Source organism: Oreochromis niloticus, linkage group LG9 (genome assembly GCF_001858045.2).
Source record: "Oreochromis niloticus isolate F11D_XX linkage group LG9, O_niloticus_UMD_NMBU, whole genome shotgun sequence".
Lineage (NCBI taxonomy): Eukaryota > Metazoa > Chordata > Actinopteri > Cichliformes > Cichlidae > Oreochromis > Oreochromis niloticus.
Window position 1 is genome coordinate 24,204,558 of NC_031974.2, and position 9,793 is coordinate 24,214,350.

The 9,793-nt window shown below is 40.0% G+C and overlaps 1 long non-coding RNA gene across 1 annotated transcript; it reads right to left on the reverse strand.

The window, feature by feature from the left end:
- Positions 1–5,292: 5,292 nt before the first annotated feature.
- LOC109203594 (uncharacterized) lies at positions 5,293–9,326 on the reverse strand. The gene is made up of 2 exons (XR_002063365.2): positions 7,466–9,326; positions 5,293–7,219 (listed from the first exon to the last, which is right to left on the reverse strand). It is a non-coding gene; the product is annotated as an uncharacterized LOC109203594 (long non-coding RNA).
- Between the last annotated feature and the right edge of the window lie 467 nt (positions 9,327–9,793).

A 9,793-nucleotide genomic window follows, 5' to 3' on the forward strand; every position in this document is an offset into this window, starting at 1 on the left:
ACCTACATTGTAAAAGTGTCTGAAATTATAAAACATCCACATAAGTCAATGTAAACAATAGCAAGGTTAAGGCTCCACACCAACGCCGCCCATAAACCCCACAGACACATACATCTGGCCCCCTCTGGCTCATTCATAATCAGAGACACACCCAGTTCAGCCAGTGACCACTAAACATACGCTAATGTGTCTTTTAGAGTTCCTGTATCACATCCTGCTACCTCTGATTAATTATCAAATCAATGCAGACAGATGGCACCAGGGCCATGAGAGATAAATGTGGGTAAAGGTGTTTGTGTTGACATGTCTAACTTAAAGCATAAAGTCCAGAAATGAAGCAGCTAAATGTATTTTTAAACCATGTTTGCAGACAAACACAAACAACAAAGTGAGTGGATTTGCCTCCACTTAGACTTCTTCTCTTCTTTGGATTTATCGTCAAACCATAAAGTGCTCTGCTGTGAGAGTAATCTCGGAACATTTGTTTTAACTATAATTAATTAAATATAATAAATTTAAAATATCTGGGCCTTTGCAAAAAATTTAAAAAATAAATAAAAAAAATTAAAAATAAAAAAAATATCTGAAAGAAAACTTCTTGGAGTGATAACACATCACAAAGTATCCTGGATGACTCACATTACTTACAGTAAAGGCAAAATATCAAAATGTGTTCCAAATCTTTATAAAGTGAAAGTGACTTCATAAATCAAACATCATTACATACTTTGTATTTTTCCATCATATTTCCTTATATGATATAGTGTATAGAAATGTGGAAAAAAAACAATGAAACACACCAGTGCTAAATACATTCTGTAAAAAAGAGGACAAGGATCAAAAATAAAACCCACTTCAACAGAACCATCAAATTCACTTTGTATGAAATTAAATACTCTTACATTTAAAGATCTGATAAGACATAAAAAGTACACAAATAATGACTAAAGCAACAAACAAATCTTTGACACATAACATTTAGGAGTTGATCAGAACAAGACCAAATCATGACGACTTGAAAGGAATCCTTATGTTCAGCAAGCTGGTAGTAAGGACTAATGTAAAATATCAAGTCGTTTTGACTTTGATAAATTGATGTTCTTTAAAAAGTCATGAAAAATGACTTAAACCCATAAATTGTTCATCCACAAAACTCTTTACAAGCTGACTCAGGAGAATTGTTCTTAAGTCACTAATGATGTTACTGGAGTTAAACACAGCTCTGGTTTAGAATAACAAAATTCCCCAAACAGCCATGACACCAAGAATCTGAGTGTGAGATCACACTTTGTCGTTTCTTGAAGCATCACTGATCAAAAAGATAAAGTAATTTTAGGCATTAAGTGTTTCATATTTTATAAAGTTTGAGTTGGAAGGATTTGGTAAAGCTCATTTGTATGGCTGTAATTTTAATTGTACTTTCTGTTTTCAGACCTGAGAAACAGCATTTTAAAGAAATGTAAATGATGCCAGTTGGTAGAAACTGCCTGACTGCTTTGTAAAGCAACTCACAAAAGAAGAAGCTCAACCCCCCACATTCCTGCCCACACCCACAAACCTCCTTAAAAGCCCAGGAGAATTGCTCTTAAGTTAGTCTTAGGACACACAGCACTATCCTGCTTGGTTTGGAGCTCTTTCAGCAGAGATACTTATTCCAGCTTTCCTGTTTTAATCACTGGGATTTCAAAGATGGAAGATTATGGGATGCACTTTTCTCCAGGTATGTACTCAGCATTGTTGCGTAGTGAGCTAATATGAACAGAGTTGGCTAACCTCTAAGATAACTCTGAGCAAAAATACTCTCTCACTCTGTGTTGTAAGTCCTGATGGCAGAAGTCACCATGTCTCCCTCCACAGCTGATTGGAGAGTCCACTTCAGGACCATCTGGGCTTTGAGCCACTTTTTAAACTTTCTCATTGGTGACATCTGGTGCCATATTTTAATAATTCAGCAAGTGGAACTGTGTGTGGGGGAAATTGTTCTGATTAAGGCTCATCAGTTTATCCTTTTTGTATTGTTTTCTGTTAAAAAACTCAACTGTGCCAAACGATATCAGTAGCCACGGTGACCCCTGTGGACCATATATACTTGTGCTTACTTGGCCTCTGTCTTTCTATCCTCACAGACTTGTGGTTTTCTGGCAGCAGCCTTGAAGGGAGTCTTCCCTTGGAAGAACTCGCTGCATGGGCTGAGGCAGCTCTCGCTAAGGAGATGAGCAACAACATGTTTGAGACTGCTGAAGCTGTTTCCAGCTCTCTCACAGAGGAGGAACTGGTTTTTGCTGCCCCACGAAACCAGGATGGCAGCAACACTGTCACAAGTACTACGTGTGTAAAGGAAGAAAAGGCCAAGGTGCTCAAAGGAAGGACCCGGGCGCTGTTCTCAGACAGCCAGTTAAAAACTCTTGTCAATCACTTTAATCAGAAAATTTACCCTGATCCACGGGAGATGACAGAGTTGGCAGAGTTGACAGGACTGACCTACAAACAGGTGAGTGTCTTTCAAGGTTACTAGAACATAAGAAACTGAATTCATTTTGAATTTTGGGTTTATTGTACTCATTAAATTTCTTCCGTTTTCTTCCATCTTTAGGTGAAGACTTGGTTTCAAAACCGAAGGAGAAAGTTTAGGAGGAGTCCAGATTCTCAGCATCTCAATCAGGGCGTCCCACTTCATGTAAGTATCTCCAATTATTAAACAGAACTGTTTTTAATTCAGTCATTATCTGGGGAATTCATTTAATTTGATGAAATGTATTGATTATAATTTAAAACAAGAACTCTGTATTTTGGTTTTACTGACTGTGCATGTGTCTGTGATTCAGTTTCAGGGAGCGTCCTCACTCAGCGAGCAACTGGACATCAGCTTCATGAGAATGGGCCCACTTTCCTCATGCTGTGGGCAATGTTGTCCCTGGACCTCAATGGACCCTCCACAACTCACCTCAGATGTTTGGCTGGTTGATGCCACCAGGCAACGGACATTATGATTGCAACACCAGTGTCTTCAGCACTGCATGGAATGTGAACAACCCCGGACTTCACAGTGCAAGTTTTTACAGAGAAAGTGGAGAACCTTGCTAACAGTTAAATATGGCTGTAGCTACTGTTCAATCCCTCTTTCATTTCTCAACGATCATTCTGAAGCCTTAAGATGAACATTTCTGATATACTGGACAATAAGTTTATTTTTTCAGGATTTTATTTTAATTATCAAGTTTATTAAGTTAATTAAAAGTTAAAGCAGAGGCAGGTTTGATAAGACTCAGTGAACTTCTGCATCATTTACAGTTTTACGAAATAAGAAAATACAAAAATTTGTTTGGTCAAAGTTGGTGGGGTAGATTAAGGCTTGTGTAAGTGATTGATAAAGTCCACTTTTTATATGGTGTAACTGTTGGAAAGTCAACATGAATCTGTAATGATTTTTCTTCCAATAAAGGAGGACTTTGCTAGAATGAAATACTGCCTCCATGTTTAATTGTTATTGCGTCTCAAAAATATTTGATGTTAAAAAGTGTAATGAAATCTTGTGTTTGGTTTCTCATCACAGGTGAGTGTGTGCTTTGTCCTACACACATCAGCCAAGGTGGAGAGCCTTACCAACAGCTAATGCTCAATATCACAGATATTGTAAATAGCAGCTAGTATCAATGACTGAGCTGACAGGATATCAGGATTCTGATCTGTTTTCTGTACTTTTAGTAAACGATGGGCATGGGGTGAATATTAGGCCCTTTATCTTAAAACCTGTTGATTTGAGAAATATTAGAATTCAATAGAATCTGTGGCTTCTGTAAATACCTTGATGCGTGCACAATCATCCAGGTAAGGAAATCCCCAAAAGTTGATTCTGTTCATCTGGACGTAACGTTTTCAGTAGGACCAATGTTTACAGAAACACGTACAGGTCAGTGGCCACTCTTTCAATGATGAGTACGTACACATTAATACTCATTGATCAATGGTCATTGATCAATGGTCATGACAATTTGCATATTAAGGATCAAGAAATTTACCTCACAGCCTTTGTTCACCAGTGATGGTAGTTTCAGTCATTATGCAAATGTACTGTTTAAATAGGTTGGGGAAACCTGCAGTCGACTGAATCTGTGGATTTTCTAAAACTTGAACTTGGTACATGTGACATACACTTGGAATATCACACTGAAGTTGATGAAGTGTTTTATCATGTAAATAATTTGATTGTTTTAGAATATGATGTGCCTTGTGTATGAGAAGCTGGAAATAAAACAAATCCCCCACCGACAACACTGAACTGTCTACATGACTCCAAATGTGCTCTCAGAGACTGAACATCCAAATATTCTTCAGACTTCATGCATACAACTTTCTTTGTTAACTTGAGCATCAATCCTCTATATTCACACTCATAATATGAAAAGTTAAGCTAAATAATCTGAAGGACGTGGACTCAAGTGGCCCTCAAAGATACAAAAAAGCCTCCAAAAGCAGCCCCACTATAATCACTTGAACTGTTGTTGCTGTTGTTGTTTTTATTTATTTTTAAATAGTGATGATATAGGAACCAAAATTGATTCAGCTAATAAAAGTGAATCTCATCCCATACCATTACCTGCTGGAATTAAGTTATACAGGAGCTTAAAAATGTTTTAAAAATATAACTGATCCAATTATTTTAACAAAACAAAACAGAATGCAATTACATTACATTTTGATTTCTGTTTAACTAATATTTGCATCACAGGGTTTTCCTGTAATATCAGTTCATGATGGTCCATTTGAAGCTGAAAATCCAGCACGTGTCAAAGAAACTATCACTGTGCTGCAGAAGCACTGTGTCGAGGCTTGGTACGTCTGTCCAGAGACCAGAGATCAGTGACATCTGAAGTTTCATTCAGTACGTCACTGCTTCAGTCCTTGATTCAATGGTTTATAAAGAAGTGAATCACTGGTGGGATTTGTGGTGTGTTTTACTGATTTTTTTTGCAAGAGATAAGTGTGCAACATATTGACAGATATGGAGTCAGCGAGGAAGAAAGGATGTTCTGCCCATTACCAAATAAAATAGAATAAACTTATATGCTTTGTTTATATGTTACCAGTTCATAGGAATTTTCACCACCTAATTTATAGGCAATTCGATCTCCATGGTCAAAAATATACATAAGGAAGCAGCCTCACGGCGGTAGAATACTCCCAACCCTATAATAGGATTATATATAATAGTGTATGACACAATGTATTTTTTTGGTCTGTTATGTTTACAAATGTCAAGAAGTCACAAGTGAAGGGAGACCACACCATGGCTCATGTTTAAACAAGTTTATTCATCAAATTTATTCATGAAACAGACATAACATTGTGTCACACAGAAAATACAGGTTCAAAGCACCACAACGTTAGCCTGATATCAGACAGAATTATCACATGATATTAAACAGAAGCTGTGACTGGGCAATGATAATGAAGCAGTTCATTTCAAGTTGTAGATTCAAGCTGCTCTTCATACTTCTGGCCAATACAAGCTTCAACACTTCAGAAAGCTTCATTTGGCCATCAGTAACAGCAGTACTTGTAGTCTGGAGTATAAGTAGACTAGAGTGCAATCAAATACACCTGCCTTCAATGAACCCAGCCCAATCACAGCCACTGGCTCACAGCAGTTGTGAAACAAACCCACTCACACATTAGTGGCCATTTCCCACAGTAAATGTGGAGGTGAGTTAATATGCAGGTGATACCAGGCTACCATCTTACACAGCTGATTACAAATTTATAAACGACCTCTTGCAGCTCTCAGTTTGATATCACTGGTATAAAGAAATGGAAAACCTGCCACCCAAGACTACAAACAGGTCATTATCTGTGAGATTACACTTTTTTTCCTTCAGACATCAGTGGTTAAAATGATCAATTGCAGACAATGATGAATATTCAGAAAAATAAAGTGGAAAGTTTTAGTAGAGCTCATTTACTTGACCACTTTCTAAATGCTTTTTTCAGTTTTCTAAATGATGGATCAATGAGGGGAAAAACAAATGATTCTTTCAGTCCTGTGCATTCTTGCCTACACCAACTCTAGGCCTTAAAAGCCACTCAGCAGTTTACCCTGGTATAAATTTTTTAAAGTGACTCATGGCAACACAGATGAGCTGACCCATGTGGACCATATAGACTTGTGGAGTTCTGGCAGCAGCCTTGAAGGGAGTCTCCCCATGGCAGACCTCACTGCATGGGTGGAGAGTGCTCTTAATAAGGAGACGAGCAACATCATCTTTGAGACTGCTGAAGCTGTTTCCAGCTCAGTCTCAGAGGAGGAACAGGGTTTTGCTGTCCCAAGAAACCAGGATGGCAACAACTGCTGCTGCTCCAGGTTTTCTGTGAATTTTATCTGACGGCCATTTTAAATGTTCTGTTCATGTTTGTTGACAGAGGCTGTAGTTGAAAGACTTTATGCACACATGTCTTAATTACACCTGTTAATATTTTTATGCTAAACATGTTTTACGGCTGGAGGTTAGTCCAGGGTTTTTAATAAATATTTTAAGTCCAATGATCTAGACCTGCATCTCCTCTGCTATAAATATTGACTTTGTTAAATGAAGCACTGCTTGTTTCTTGACTGCCACCTTTCTAGTTCAAAGTATTGTTGAAATGCATGAATTTGTTAAAACTCAGAAATCTGGTGCAGTGTCCACACCTGCCAACTACAAAGAAGCATGAAGTCTGTCATGAAGTCCAGCTTCTTGTTCAAAGCCTTTACGTGCTTCCTCCAGGACACTGATATGGTTAGCAGATGTAGTTCAGTGGAAAGAAAAGAATTCCTACAAGGTCAGTAGATCTGTAACACAGTCTGGATTTCTTTAGAATGGAAACATTACTTTTCAGAGACACAGAGCTCAGAGAAAACTACAAGAGTGGGTTGCCCATACCAAAATAATCTAGATGGATAAACGGCACCAAAGGCAAGAGGAAAAATATTGACACAGTACTGTGCAATATCGGATGTCTACGACTTCAGCTACACCAACACAAGGGAAGAGGTGGCCTTTCTTTACTCCCCCACCCTCTTTAACTGACCCAGTGTTTGGATACAAACAGGAAGCTCCATCACTGACAAAGGTGTTCAGGTAAGGCAGGACCTGCTCCTGTCGAGCCACAGTGCTGAAATTTCTCTACATCATGTGCTGGTTTTCCTAAACTTCCTCCTTCAGTTCTGAAAACAAGTCTTCACCTGAAAAAAGACGAGAGAAAAAAAAGGAATGATTATATGGTCCACATGGGTCAGCATATTTACTGTTATGCTTTGGCACTAGTCACTTTAGAACAGAAAATGATACCAAAAAATATAATGGCTAAATTGCTCACTCTTATACAGAATAGTATCCCTCAAACACTCTGCATTTTGGCTGCATTCCTCAAATTTGCCACTAGATTTCACTTGAACCTAGCTCACTGGGCAACAATGCTGAGTACATACCTGTTGAGATTCAGATTGATGAAAGTCAGACTTTCATCAATCTGAATTGACTTAACTGACTTGTATTTACTTATATTTTATTGTTTTTGCTATGTTTATTATTTTATCATATTTATTATTCTTATTGTAAGAATATTGCAAGAACCTGGCAACCTCCAGCCACCATGCCCCATCCGTAACATCCCCTAACAGATCCCAACACAGCCCTGATACAAACATACATGGCCATCAGCAGCATCCTACACTTTAATTGAGCTGACTTCAGGTGTTCAGGTGATGGTAGAAAAGCTGAAAATAAAATGATTGGGGTTTTTTTTAGCATCACTACCAAGTAGTCAACATCAGACTTGTTAACAATTAAAATCAAACCCAACATTTACAGTCTTAGGCAGATAATCACAGAGGCAGAAACTTTCCACTGTATCATTTAAATTTTCTTAAAATGAAGTCTGAGATACAGTTGTTATTTGAGGTATTCCTGGGAAAATCTTTAAGGTTCATTTGAAAACTGTCAGACCGTTCAGGAGGCCGACGCGGAGGCCAGTGACAGAGACGAGAGAGGTCTGGAGGCCGACCACGGGGAGGGCAGTGGCGGCGACGAAACAGGTCTGGAGGCCGGCCGCGGGGAACAGAGATGAAGCTGATTGGAGCTGCGCAGGACAGAGGCTCTGCTCAGGCAGTAAGAGCAGGATGCAGTCCTTAGCTGGCCGAATGAGCTCACTAGAGCTTCCAGCATAGAACGGTGGCAGAGTTAACTCCCCTGAGCTCTCAGCAGGGACCAATCACTGAGACAACCCGATTGAGTTCCCAGGAGAAACAGGTTGCGCTGGCTTCTTCATGTCCAGAGTTAACTGAGGGCTGAAACTCAGCCTCTGGGGACACCCTGGAGAGAGTAACAGTCTCTAAATAGGCCAGGTCTAGAGGAACAACAAAAGTCTTAGCAGGGCTATCCTCCTCCTTAGAATGAGTGGGTGGACATAGTGGCTGAATAGACTGTTGAGCTGCAACCTGTGTAGTTAACTGAACTGCCAGCCACGCTAATGGCTGAGGTGCAGGCCGCGCTAATGGCTGGACTAGTGGCAACACAGGAGACTGGGCTGCTGAGGGCGACTGAACAGCTGGCTGGACTGGTGGCTGTGATGAAAACGCAGCTTCTGGCTGGGCAGCTGACGCAGCTTCTGGCTGGACTGGTGGCTGTGATGAAAACGGAGCTCCTGGCTAGGCAGCTGACACAAAAAACACATAGCCCCAGAATAAACAGTCCCAAGGTCCAAAGAAACAGAAAAAGTGTCCTTTTCACTCTCCACAGCCGGCTGCTTTGACATCCTGAAGTCAAGCTGTGGGGTGACGTGCCGGTGGTCGATGGGTCAAGCAACTCCAAGTCCGGCAGGCCGGGCGGCACATCCTTCGCCGAGCTGAGTAGCAGCTGGGGGCTGAAGATGAAGAGCTCATTAAGGAAAAAAATCCTGTATGCGTGGGTGAAGCGAGTCCAGAAACCACGGGAGACCGGAAACCAGTCGCTGTAGCCAGTCAGCTACAGCACACTGAAACTCTTCTTCCGGATGATCCAGCCACAGGTCACATAACTTATTCACAGAATAAATTATGTCCACCCGAAGCTCATCAGACGCTGCGGGGTCCATGTAGCGGTCGCATCTTTCTGTCATGAGAGGCTGTGTGGCAGGCAGGAAAAAGGACACAAAATGCAGGACTCTCAAAGACAGGACTGGAACTCAAAACGCAGCTTTAATGCTGGAAAAATCTCCTTAAAAATAACTCTCACAAAACCAAAACTTGGAACTGAAACAATGGAACACGACAAACACACAGCATGTAGAAAGTACGACGCGACAAAGACAAACACGGGGCTTAAATACACAATGGAGTAATCAGGGAATGGAAAACAGGTGGGAGACACAGCTAGGAGAAATTAGGGCTAACAAGACAGGGGGAGGTAAAACTGAATACACTGACAAAGGACTGGAACTATCAAAATAAAACAGGAAAGAAGAAACAATTTACAAAGACGCACACTTGACACAGACAGACAGACTTGAAAGAATGTAACCCGTAATACAAAATCAAACCAGCACAACTCTAGAATCAGAACATAAATCATCATCTAGAAAAACACCAAAATTCTGTTTAATGATAAATTATTACACATGTTGTAAACCAGAGCTGTGTTTAACTCCAGTAACATTATTAGAGTGACTAAAGAACAATACTCCTGAGTCAGCTTGTGAAGAGTTTTGTGGAGGTGGGCAAGAATTTGGGGGTTTAAGTCATGTTTCATGACTTTTTAAACCACATCAATTTATCAACGTC